Source organism: Stegodyphus dumicola, chromosome 1 (genome assembly GCF_044657685.1).
Source record: "Stegodyphus dumicola isolate Sdum_Otavi_A_Nest chromosome 1, ASM4465768v1".
Classification (NCBI taxonomy): domain Eukaryota; kingdom Metazoa; phylum Arthropoda; class Arachnida; order Araneae; family Eresidae; genus Stegodyphus; species Stegodyphus dumicola.
The window spans coordinates 1,965,711-1,979,805 of NC_140768.1; the positions used below are offsets into that span (position 1 = coordinate 1,965,711).

Genomic DNA, 14,095 nt, shown 5'->3' on the forward strand with positions numbered 1-14,095 from the left:
GATTAACTGGAGACGAAAAAATAAGTCCTATATGATAATCCAAAACTCAAAAGGCAGTTTTAAAAGGGGTTACAAAGGGTTTACATCCCGAAAAAGCGCTTCTGGGTGTTTGATGGAGAATTCGCGGAATGGTTCATTATGAATTGCTGAACCTGGACAAACTGTTAATGATGACCTTTATTGTGAACAATTGAATGGAGTGAAACAATCTTTAATCGAAAAATATCAGTTGTCAATAGAAAAGGGGTCATTCTGCAACACGACAATGCAAGACCGCACTGTGCAAGACGAACACTGGAAAAAATGAATGAATTGGGGGTGGGAGGTACTGGCATACTCACCCACCATACTCGGCCGATTTCCATTTATTCCGATCCCTACACCATTTTCTTATTGGCAAAAATTTGAAAATTTGGATGATGTCCAAAATGTCCTCTCAAGATATTTTATTCGAAAAACCAATTGATTTTTTATCGGTCTGGGATTGAAAATCTGCAAATTAGATGGCAAAAGGTTGTTGACAACGAAGGTGATTATATTATTGATTAAAAATAAAAACTTGTTAAAAATGTATTCGTTTGAATTTAATGTAAGAAAGCGACATTACTTTCCGGTCCCCTTATCATATTCATTTTAGATGCATAATAATCTTTACTTTGAAGCAAAACCTTTTCCATTCTCAGAGTTTACCAGCGTCACTTTTTAATATTTAAATAATTATTCAAAATTACTTTTCATTCAACTGGTGTAAAACATAATAAAGCATTCGAAATATTAGTTATAGAACTGGTAGTTAGTATCTATTTTATATTTTAAAATGGAAGGATATGTAAGAGTTAAAAACGGAAACGATTCAGTTTTACATCATGGTCACTTACTGGGTCATTGTACACTCTCCTGTTATTACAGTGTGATTGCATCGACGATACTCTCGAAAACAACTTCGATGTAATTTTGAATTTAAAGGGATACAATGGTTTGTTGTTCTGGTACTGGATGTTCACATAAAAACTGATGTATAAAAAATAAGGGTTTTAAGCTTTATGAAATTTAAATTGTTGTTATATATCAATAGTGTTCCTGTTTTGCGGAAGCATTTGCTGTACTTTTTTCATAAAGCACAGAATAACTTTTGAAATGTTATTGTTTTATCCAAAAGTCAAAATATTATTTCCTTCAATTTTTGTTTCTGTTATTTACCAATTACAGGATTTATGGGAAAGAATTGTTTTATCTTTATAATTTATTAGTTAAATTAGTATTATTTATATCCATGTTATATATGGATATAATTGAGATGCTATTGCAAAGACCTTATTTTATTCTAACTAATTATTTTTAATTTCAGAAACTTTCCTTTCCTTTCTGATTTTAGTTTTCTGTCAGAACGTTAATTTTAATGACGTGTATGCAAATTCCATGGCACTTCGGAAGCAGTATTTATGCAGCGGTTTTAAGAGTTTGTAGTGCGAGAATTTTGTTCCGAATTTATACCGTCTGCAGAGGCTGTTCGCACATTTTTTAGACAAATTTGGTAAGCGGTAATAAAACATTGTTTGCTGCAAAAGAAGTAATTGCAATTGTACTATGTTTTTAAAAGCCAAAATTATCGTCTGTGGCTTAAAAGTTTTGTTTTTATTCAAAATGGCGAATTTAACAAAGCAGTGGTTCGAAGGCTACATTGACGCTTTTTCCGAAGAGAAATAGGCATACTCCGTTATCCAAATACGATGTGAGAGTCATGGTTTTTGTGATATCTAAAGCGTCGATATGTAATATCAACAACAAGAAAGGAAGAAAACGTCAAATTGGAGCCTCAAATGGGACAATAATTCCAAAGAAGTATCCAAGGAAAAAACGGACATCTTCGACTATTGCAAAGGTACGTAGTTTAATGTTAAAAGAAAATGCAAAATCATTAAAATGCTCGGTGTCCACTGTAAACAAAATGATAAACGTTGATTTAAATCTTAATAAAGCGAAAAAACGCAATGTGCATCGTCTTCTTCCAAAGCATATCGCTCGACGCAGGGCACGCTGCACAATTCTATATGAGAAACACTTATCCAAAGAAAAATGGAAAACAATTGTCACAATAGATGAAGCATGGGTGTATTTAAATGATTGTAACAAAAAACAGCCATTTATTATCATAAAAGGGGAGAAAAAAATTTAAGTAGATGGTTCAAAGAATCGAAAGAAAGTTTTTCTAAGGGATTCATGATTGTTGCTGGTTTTTCTTATAGTGGCAAGTTAAAAACAAAGAGAGTGCAAAAAAATGTCAAGATTAACTCCAAATACTATCAGGAACATATTTTATCGCCAATTTTTCTGAATGAAATACCATCGCTTTACCCACAGTGCCATCCATCTGTGAGACTCCATCAGGACAAAGCTAGCAGTCACACATCAAAATCCACTGCAAGTTTCCTAAAAGAAATGGAACAAAAAACTGGTATCAAGGCCATACCCTTCACTGATATCCCTACTAAATCTCTCGATATGTCACCTACGGATTTGTGTGCTTTCGGACTTTTAAAAACTGCATTATCCAAACGTTGTCCCAAAACCCTAACAGGACTCCGGAAAGTTGTTCGGGAGGAATGGGCTAGAATACCTCTTCTGCCACTTCAAAAGGCATTATTATCCTGGAAATTGCGTTGTCGAAAGATAGTTCAGAATATGGGATGTCAAATAGAACATTTAAAACACAAGAATTTTATGTAATTTAGTTCTGTGAATACAATATACATCGTGTAAAAAATGTGTGAACAGCCTCTGTATTTGAAGTAGCTTAGCACGCACATAGTTGTTGGTGCTTAGCCTCTCTGTTTAGATTCTATTGGTATTCTAGGCTCGGCTTTTGCTGTGAGCATCCGATTTAGCGGTTTTAGATCAATAAGGAGCCAGTCGTGTAGCCCATCTTATTGTAATTTTACATTTTTACTTTCTGTTCGTGTTACTTACCCATAAGTAATGGTAAATTATGAGCACCGAGTAAGTGCAGTTTAGTTCAAATAAAAAGGTTATTCAATAAACCTCCTTCTGCAGTATCTGTTCTTAAAAGACATGGCGAGAATTCGTTACTCAGTCTTTCTAGGATAGTCTACCTTTAACCAGTTAACTGTGGCGCCCTCGTTTAAGAGTGCGCACCGTTTTGTGTCGCCAGAATCGAGCCATGACGAGTCTATTCGTCCATCACAGAGTAAGTTGCGCTGGTAAGATATTGGATGAAAATGATGGGTTTATTTTATAAAATTGAGTTATTGGGTTAACATAAGCATATATTACATACATATTCAACTAAAAACGCAATCAATTAAATTAAATATTATACATATATAAAAGTAAGAATTTAAATTCCTGCCGTGGAGTGATATTCAGCGAAACAGGGTACTATACACGATGGGACTGTGCAAATCGAACATCAGTAAAGCGATTCCTACCTGATCTTACGTTTGTAGCAATGCGAACAAATTTGCGTAGGGTTTTTTTCCCACGTTCCGGGTATATAATCCGGAACAGGATTCCCGCCTAATTGTCTTATATTAGGTCTAAATGGCCGAGTTGGTGTCTATTTATTTATTTCAATAGGATACGTCGCAAAAGTGTCTTCAATAAATTTGACCAAAAAGTTGATACGCGATCATGTTCCATTATTGTTTTTATATAATATGAACGCATTCAGACACATAATGTCTAATAAATGGAGAAATATCTTTTTGTAGTACTTTTTGAGTCGTTTTCTTGCTGTGAAGTACGCTATGATCAGTCCATCGCTCGTATTCACTCCACCCATTTTTCGATTATAATCCATCACTAGCTCCGGCTCCTTTGTTATTATTTTTTCTTTTCTCTGTTTCTATTACGTTGTCATTATGTACAGTACCTACTAAATAAACATAAGTTTATTTAGTACAGTACCTACTAAATAAACTTATCTTTCCATTTCATTAACATAATATACGCATGACGAGTATACTCGTCAATAAACAAAATCGTGCCGCTTCTCCATGACGAGTATACTCGTCAATCACAGTTAACTGGTTAAACAATCTCGAAACAGACTCTACACTACTACTGTCACTTAAATTAAGCATCTATATTTAAACAGCATGGAAGAAATAATTGCTACTTGACGCATTTCTTAGCCCCAGCGGCAATGTCGCTAGACACTGGTGCTGTAACCCGCTATCGCATCCCAGCGAAAGGGCTGGTTGCATGAAAGTTTTCAAGCGAGTTTCTTTTAAAAAATCCTCTATGAACGCATCCGTTCAGACAGGCAGACAGCCCTCGAGTTGATTTCCCTGACATCAATTCACTTAAAAGCATTTACTAATAGCTTATTTTATATTTGATGCAAATTGCGAATGCTTTTAAAATTCAATAAAACCTTAAGTTTACTAATAAAACAGTGACGTTATTACCATGTTAAAAACAGGGAGAAACGTGCGGAGTTGGGTGTATAGATAGCAGTCTGGCAGGCCAATAAAAACGAGCCGTGCAGAAAAACGTATCAGCAGGGAGGCTTCAACCAGTCGCATAGCGAGAGTTGCTCGTAGCCATTTCATTTTCTTCTTTCTTCCATGCTTTTGACTAGCGATCGTCGACGTATATTTTGTTGCCTTATTTCTTCATATCAGTTTTATATTAAATATCAAGTAATTGTACACCAAAACCAATTCAGGTTAATTTCTTATTTCTGTTTAGTGCATTTTATTTATTAGCCCGAAAGGGTATTAATTTCGTTTTGGCATTTTGCGACGAAAACTCTAAAAGTCTGAATCACATTTCAAACTGTTGCTACCAACTATTACAATCCTGCATTATATTTAAAGAAATTAAATAATAATGAATCTGCGCAAATATATTTTCTCGCATTGTGATAAAACAACGGTACTTAAAGTCATCCAATTTTGAATAACGTACGTCTCCACATGAATATCAGCATCTAGAAGGCCAAATTTGGAATTTGTTTTATTATCTATTTCATATTTTGTAAAGCATTTATGAGTTTTTGATTATCCACTTGCTCTATGGCTAAACTTCACGGTTGCGGTGCCGTGCGCTACAACATAACAAGCGGTAAAGTGTCTCATTTACGGTTACAGCCGAAAACATCGCGGCAAAAACATCGCAGACGAAAACGTCGCGGAAAAAACAACGCAAGGCGAAAACGTCGTGCTACAAAACATCGTTGCAGAAAACATCGCAAATAGAAAACATCGCAGTTCTAAAACATCGTGGTACAAAACATTGTCGTCCAAAATAAAGCGGTTCAAAAACTTCGCAGTTTAAAAACATCGTCGTCGAAAATATCGTGGTAAAAAATAAAGTATCTACAAATCATCGCATGACGATAACATCGCAGACATGCTTTTTACAGACATGCTTTAATAACTGTAAATGGATATTCCCATAATGATTTGTGAGCGCAAGATGGAAAAGGATAATTTTTACTTCCATATTTTTTATTAATTAATAAATTTTTGCTGAGAAAATAAAAAGGAAACTTAAGCATATAAAATTAATTCAACTTATAGCACTTAATTTTAAACCGACATTGTTAACTAACAAAGGCCATTAATAAATCATTTGTTATAAAGTTTTACTGGTAATTTTTCATGAAAAGTATAATCTATAAGTTGCATTTAATTTTCTATGCTTAAGTTTCCTTCTTACTTATTCAGCAAAAATTTATTAGTTAATAAAAAAATGTGAAATTAAAAATTATCCTTCTTTACACCTTGCGCTCACAAATCATTATGGGAATATCCATTTATAATTATTAAAACCTGAAAAGAAGTATATTTGCGATGTTATCGTCATGCGATGATTTGTAGATACTTTATTTTTTACCACGATATTTTCGACGACGATGTTTTTAAACTGCGAAGTTCTTGAACCGCTTTATTTTCGACGGCGAAGTTTCGTACCACGATGTTTTAGAACTGTGATGTTTTCTCTTTGCGATGTTTTGTAGCACGACGTTTTCGCCTTGCGTTGTTTTCTCCGCGACGTTTTCGTCCGCGATGTTTTTGCCGCGATGTTATCGGCGGACACCCTCATTTACGCCTCTCCGCCTCTGCGAGTGCAATCCAGAGCTGTAATTCGAGAAATAAACAATCTCGTTGTTAGGCGACGTGTGCACCACATTATTTTCCTTTTTAAAATGCCTATCGACGTGGTGTTCACGTTGCTCGCGGTTTGAGACAGGCGTGGCACGTCTTTTTAACGCACGTGGTTAAGAAACTCAACGACTTCAAAGCCAGCCATGGAAACACTATACGGGGAAAAACATTACATCCAGCGCGCGAGACTGTATCGAAAATTCTAAAGATAGGCTCTTTTTAAATTATGTTGCGATACTGCTGTTGAATTGAATTTTATGGTTTAAGTGTGAAGAACGTGATATTTAAATATAAATAAAGGTAACACACAAAGCGTTAAAAAAAAGCCCCTTTAGGCGTAATATGAAACCCCAAAACTTTCAGTTTTTTTTTTTTTTTTTTTTGGCTTTTTTTATTAAAGTGAATATTATTAAAATGAATTTAATTGCACTTAATTAATTACTTTTAAGAATGAAATGTCTTTCGCTACTGAAAATAATTCCTAAATAAATAATAAAAAAATAAATAAAATTAAAAAAAAATTAAAAAATAAAAAAAAATCTGAAATGTTTCAGATTTTAAATTACGTCCAAAGGGGCGTTTTTTAACATTTTGTGTGTTACCTTTCTTTATTAAATATCATGTTCCTCGCACTTAAACCATAAGATCCAGTGCAACAGCAATATCGCAAAATACTCGTAGTTTTAAAACGAACCTATCTTTAGAATTTCCGATACAGAGACTCACGCGCTGGAGATAAAAATGTTTTTTCTGCACAACGTTGCCATTGCTCGCTTTGAAATCCTTGAGTTTGTTAATCAAAAATTCGTCAAAGTTTTAAAAAATAGGAAATCGATCATAAAACAAATTTCAAATTTCAAATTGGGTCTTCCACATGCTCATATTCGTTGGAGGATTACGTTATTCAAAATTCGATGACTCTATGTACCGTTGTTTTATCACAATACGAGAAATATACATACATTTATGCAGATTCTTCATTATTTAATTTCTTCAAATATAATGCAGGACTCTAACATTTTGTGGCAACAGTTTGAAAAGTGAACCGACATTTATGAGTCCGACGCAAAATGCCAAAACGAAACTAATAGTCCTTCGGGATTCAAATCCCTTTGGACTAAAAATAGTTTCTTTAAAATAAAATATTAAAAAATTAAAATTGCTACAATTTGAAGCTGAAATAATACAGCTACACACATTTTGGAATAAATTTTTAAAAAATATATATTTACCATGTTACCAAAAGCGAGGATTTCCACCGATGATCAGAAAATTCAGTTATGGTTGCAGTTTAATCAAAACTAATGTAATTCCTAATTTATCAGGAATTATTTCTACCGTAAGCGCCGCTTTTTACAGTGCTGAAGTAAAAGACATTTTTTCGGGATGTAGATTCATTTTAAAGTTCTTCTGACCATCCAAGACTGTTACGTCAGGAGGGAGGGGCGATGTCACGGAGCGCGAACACAACCTGTCGATCATCCTGCTTTCTAATGTCTCATCGCAGTCAACGATTCCCCCGTTGAATCTTTTCGCAACCTTTAGGAATTTCCACATCCTTTAATGGGTGGACGCCGAAAGATAAAGGCATAAAAAATTTCGAGGAAAACTACGGGACCATTGTCTTTAAAGAATCGAAGCACCTGACGGGATAATCGTCTTTCTCTCTCCCTCTTCTTTTCCTTGCAGAATATCTCCCTGATGTCACACGATAATTATCACGCTTAACATTCGCGAGATTTTGCCTTTTTGTAAAACACATAAAAAATTAAGATTTTTAAAAATTCCCATTTGCATTTCTTTCGATTAGAAATAAAATGCTTGTAAATTGCTTATGCATTTCCGCACACATAGACTAGTGAGTGGATTTTCCCATTGATTATCATTCAAAAAGGAAAAAAAAATCTGATGTGTACACCACATGACTTCCTTGTACGGAATATTAAATTATACGCATTTTTTCTTGCATTTCATTAACTTACTGGATTGAATTAAATCTACTTCGGCGACAGCGCATAAACCACAATACAATAAATGCATTCTTTAAAATTTACTCTAGTATTTGTTTACCATAGCCACACTCTGGCGCTAGATTCACTTAACAGTATTATATTTCGTTCATATTATAACTCATAATGCACAAAATTTATATCATTTAAAGAACAGAATTATCTAATCGTTGCCACATGTTCTATTCAAATACTATAATAAAGCTAGAATGATGTATAAAAGAAATTAAGCAAACAAAACAAAAAGGGAACAGTTTTTCACAGAGGATCTAGTATTTCTCATTCAATTAATTCAGTTCTCACTTCGCGAGAAGGCAAAAATACATAAAAACTCAAAATATCTATATTAAAAATTACGAAGTAAATCTTAAACACTTATTTCCTCGAAAAAATTCCAGAAAGGATTAAGCATGATTTAATGGGCAAGAATAAATGAAGGCGTTATATTTGTTGTTGCGAAGCTAAGTTTCTCTATATTGGCAACAAATCCACTAGTCTGCCGTTTCAAATGTAAACAAGCATTGGCCGCCATAAAAAAAGGCTTAGCGGCACTTAAACAACTATAAATTTGTTGATAATTCTAAAAATATTGCATACATATTTACTAAAGGCATAAAAACCTGAACCGGAAGATAAAAACAACATAATTCAATCATTTTTAAAGCCAAAAATGTACAATTTACAAACATATAAGTGTAAAGAAAGTGAGATCACTGAGCCGGGTAACAGAGTGGATATATATATAAATATATTTATATACCTTTGGTGCGGGCGATTGCAACCAAAATACGAGGTGCACATCTACATGTTAGAGCAGTCCTATATACAAAATTTCCCCGTTCTGAGGCTACTTGTTTTTGAATTATGCGAGATACGTACGTACAAACGTACGTACATACGTTCTTAAAGACGCCACGAAAAATTCTATTCAGAATTCATTTTAAAGCAGTTTTATAGTTTTTTTGGAGGCAACGAATCTTTTATTCTGTCCTTACGTATAGATATCACGCAAAAACATCGTTAAATTGCATTCGATAGGAGTCAAAATGGATATTTTCGTTGAAATATGTTGCCTGAAACTTTTCGCTACGACAATACTTCCTTTTTACTTCGTACAAGGAAGTGAAAAGGGAAACGAAAATAGGCTATTTAATAAAACTGGTTTCTCTTAAGAGAATCTTCATTTACAAAACTGCCTATAAGCCAATTAAAACTATTATAGAAGATTACGGTATTTAGCAGAATAACGCAAGTTGAAACAATCTTTAAGGAGTATTGGTCAGAAATAAGTTACATATATCAGGATTACCTCTGAGAGACCAAAGTATTTCTGAAAACATAAAAAACATTAAGGTTCTCAAAAAGCAACAATTTTTACACACACACACACACACGCAAAAAAAAAATGGAAAGAAAGAAAATCTGAAAGCTTTGAGATTTTATTGTACGCCTCAAATTTATTTTTACGTTACGTTTTCACTTCACGATTTATTTTTGTTCTTTACTTTTTTTAAACATATTGTGTGTTACCTTTATTTATTTAATATCATGTTCTTCGCACTTAAACCAAAAAATTCAGCTCCACAGCAATATAGCAAAATAATTTAAAATCAGCATATTTTTATAATTTCTGATACACAGTCTCGCGCGCTGGAGATACAAATTTTTATTTTTAGTAGAATGTTGCTATGGCTCGCTTTGAAATCGCCGAGTTTCTTAATCAAAAATTCGTTAAAGTTTTACAAAATTTGAAATCGATAATAAAACAAAATTGAAACTCAATATTCGGCCTTCCAAGTGTCCATGTTCGGTTGGAGGACTACGTTATTCAGAACCGCATGGCTCTAGGTACCACGTTTTTTTTTTTACACAATGCCATACCCATTCATGCAGATTCTTCGTTATTTAGTTTCTTTAAATATAATACATGGCGATAATATTTGGTGGCAACGGTTTGAAAAGTGAATCAACGCAGAAAGCGAGACGACGCAAAATACCATTTTGAGAATAATAGCCCTTTGGTCTAAAAAATCCGCATTGTTTGGAGCCATGATTCCCCGTCCTAGAAGTTTCATATTTCAAAGAAATCCTGTTTATAACCTTGTTATCTACAGCATATTACTTCTAAATCGTTTCTACAAACAAGAAACCTCGTCTAGAGGCTTAGAGAAATTTCGCTATTATTTGTTACAGGACATGAATTTTATTCAGTGGCGAAGTTAGGTAAAGTCATTTCTTTCTTATCATAATAATTCATTTTTAGAAATAGCTGAAGTAAAACGATTCGTGACTAGCACCAGCTAAGCTTCAGAAAGAAAACTATTACCTTTCATCAAAAATAAGATAATTAAATTAAGTCGATTATCTTTCAGAAATAAGATTTAATGTTTGCATCATCAAGAATTGTTGTACACTGCGGGGGGGGGGAAATGGGAGTTCTATTATATCTCCCGTTTTAACTGGGCCGATTCATGAAATTCAACTTGTTTTTCATGTCCCGAAAACGCGACTTAGGATATGTATTAGATTTATATAAAGCATTGTTTTAATATACTCGTAGGTATTTTGACGCAAAATCGGACATCGGACTTTTCCTGAAATGACATGCCAATTTTTTCCATTCTATTCATTTCCATTTCCATATTCCAAATTTCGTAAAAATTTCACAAGTAGTTTGCAAAAAATCAGCTCTCCAAATTTTAGCTCCTCCATGTTAATTGAATTAGACATATATTTATTAATATCTCTTTTCTTATTAAACTTATTTGATTCTTCCTTTCCCATTTTGAAATTCAGTTTCATTCCGAATAAAATTCACCCATTTTTTTATGATTTATTTTTTAAATTCGTATTTTTAAATAATTTTTACAAATTTTTCAAAACAAATTTGAATTATAATCTACGAAATTTTTACCACCGTCTTAAAGTAGACGTATTCCTAAGCATACCTGCAAAAAAATTTGAGTTTTTTTTATTCAAAATTTCCGAAGATAAATGTGAATTTGTATATTGGCGCGTTTTGAAATTTGGCATGTTTGTTGAAAGCGATAAAACATCATTTTCCGCTCATGCGCAATGTAAAAAGGTATGTACAGTCTCGCGCGCTGGAGATAATTTTTTTTTTTTTTTTTTTCCTCGTACAGTTTTGCCATGGCGGCTCGCTTGGAAATCGCTCAGTTACTTAATAAAAAAATTGTTAATGTTTTACAAAATATGAAGTAGATAATAAAACAAATTCCAAATTAGGGCTTCCAGATGTCCATATTCGGGTGGAGGATTACGTTATTAAAAACTGGATGGCTCTAGGTACCGTTGTGGTATCCCAATGCGAGAAACATACATACATTGATGCAGATTCTTCATTATTTAATTAATTTAAATACAACTCAGGGATGTAAAATTTGCTGGCAACAATTTGAAAAGTGATACGTCGTTTATAGTAATTCGACTCAAAATGCCAAAACGAAATTAGTAGTAATTTTGGGCTTACGCCCTTTTATTAATAACTGATTAGCTTAACTTAAGAACTTTACAAAGCGCATAGATATGTTAAAAATAGAGCTGTAGTATTTAGGTAAAAGCTTCAGATAAGCTGGAAGATATAAGAAAACATAAAATTTAGGTTCAGTTAAAACCAGCTTTAAGGAGAATTCATAGAACACAATACGAAACTGCTGGTAAATGCTAGCTTAATTTTTGACTTATCATTTTCAAAAAGAAGGAATAGACAAATTTGATGCACAATTAATTAAAATAATACGCAAATTAAGCATTCGAAACTACTTTGAAAAATAACGCCAAATATTAACGTAAAATGGCCAGATTTTACCGAAACCTATGCAAGCCAACATAGCTTTGCTGGCTTAAGACTAATTTTGGAGCATAATGCTATTACCCTAAACAATTAATATTAACTATATCTTTATACACATTTCACTACAGAAAATAAAACCGTGGTCAGCCCATCGTCTACCTCCAATTCCTTGTTTTAAATGTGTAACGTGTTTCCCCATGTGTAGCGTGTATACGAGCCAGTTCCCCTTAGAAAGTCCTCCACGAAGGCATCCCCCCATTAGGCAGAAAGCCCCAGTGTGCTTTGCCATAATTAAATACACCACCACCACTTGTTGCTGCAGAGTGCACATCGTTGTGGTGTCGTCTTCGATGGCTGATGCTTATTTTCTTAAAGACGAATTGCTGCATCAACTACTGGCTTTACGTTTCTTGATTGCCCTCTAGCGAGCTACAAGGGAACTTCAGGCACGGTTAGTCTTGAAAACCACTCACACGAGTGAGTAAGACGTTCAATAGAAAAGGTCTCTTCAAAGAGGTGATATAAATTTGGGTATAATTTTATGACATGAAATAAAAGGCAAAATTCACACCAACACCAATAATCGATACGCATTTCCTCCAATCTGAAAAATAATAATCGATACGCATTTCCTCCAATCTGAAAAATAATAATCGATACGCATTTCCTCCAATCTGAAAAATAATAATCGATACGCATTTCCTCCAATCTGAAAAATAATAATCGATACGCATTTTATCCAATGTACTAAAAATCCGAAGAAATATCATTTTAAGCATTAAAAGCTCAAGTTTAAAAGCTTTTTTCGGGGTAAGGGGGGGATTTTTCGGTATTTTTTAACTAGAATTTTTAATTGAATTCCAACGACTATTCTTACACTGCATCTTTCGTGTTTAATGAGCCAATAATACATTATTATCGAAATTACTGAAATTTAACTTTTCTTACTTTTTTTCGAAGCTTTCAAAAAATTCCTCATTCACACGAGCATTAATTCTAAAATTGCATTCCAACAATTTACAATAATAGTAACAAAAAGAACATATATAAATATATTTTAAATTATCCTGCGTTGCGACTCAACGGTGGTGGTAACCCTACCTTTAGTGTACTCGGATTTTACTGGTTTCTTTTGTAATAGTGATGCCTTTATCTATTCTTTACTAGTTTAACTGCTATACGTCTAACAGCGAAAATAAAACATAAACATGATCTGTGATGTAGTTACATAAGAAAAACTGTATAAATTTAAACTAAATTGCATAGATTTAAACTGCATTGTTCAATAAATATTTCAGTGCTGCTTAACCCAGCATATTTCCTTTCTCCATTTAGTCACGTAAATTTTACTCCAGGTGGTATGAGACGAGAGTTATTTACGTACCTTTCTTTCAAATTTTATGTCTGTGATCTTGGTATTTGTTCTCTGTCTGCACATTAAATTGCATGAAGTGTTTTCATCGTGTTTAAGCACCTGTTACTGAGTTTGTTTGATTAAGATATCAAAATTACAATTTTTAGTACCTGCAGCTTTTTAGTTTGTAAAAATAATTTCAGATTTTATATTTCTAAAATCAGTTTTACAAAAAAAAAAAAAAAAAAAAAAAAAACTGAAAGTTTTCAGATTTTATATTTAGCCCAAAAGGGAATTTTTTTAACGTTTTGTGTGTTACTTTTATTAATCAAATATCATGTTCTTCGCACTTAAACCACATAAAATTCAATTCAACAGCAATATCACCAAATATTTAAAAACAGCAGAACAGCATACATTTAGAATTTTCGATACACAGTCTCGCGCGCTGGAGATAAACATTTTTTTTTTCGTACAGCGTTGCCACTGCTCGCTTTGAAACCGTTGAGTTCGTTAATCAAAAATTCGTTAAACTTTTACAAAATTTGAAATAGATAAATTGAGATTTTATTTTCTCAATAAATAATTAAAATCGAGTTATAATTAATAATTTATTGAGAACATAAAATCGATTTTTCAATTGCGAAACTGGTTGATATACATCATTTACATTATAAAAAACAAATTCGAAATTCAAAATTCGGGCTTCCAAGTGCCCATGTTCGGTTGGAGGACTAAGTTATTCAAAATTGGATGGCTCTAGATACCGTTGTTTCTTCACCAATGA

The 14,095-nt window shown here is 33.2% G+C and overlaps 1 protein-coding gene across 5 annotated transcripts in view; it reads right to left on the minus strand.

Moving 5' to 3' along the window:
• LOC118204512 (solute carrier family 41 member 1-like) overlaps nucleotides 1–14,095 on the minus strand; it is a 272,491-nt gene that overhangs the window by 75,993 nt on the left and 182,403 nt on the right. The window contains exon 1 of one of the 5 annotated variants that reach the window (XM_085812283.1): nucleotides 7,364–7,522. The exons of the other annotated variants lie outside the window; for them this stretch is intronic. The gene's annotated coding sequence lies outside the window, so the exon portion shown is untranslated. Of the gene's footprint in view, nucleotides 1–7,363; nucleotides 7,523–14,095 lie in introns of those variants that run through there. 5 annotated transcript variants of the gene reach the window in all.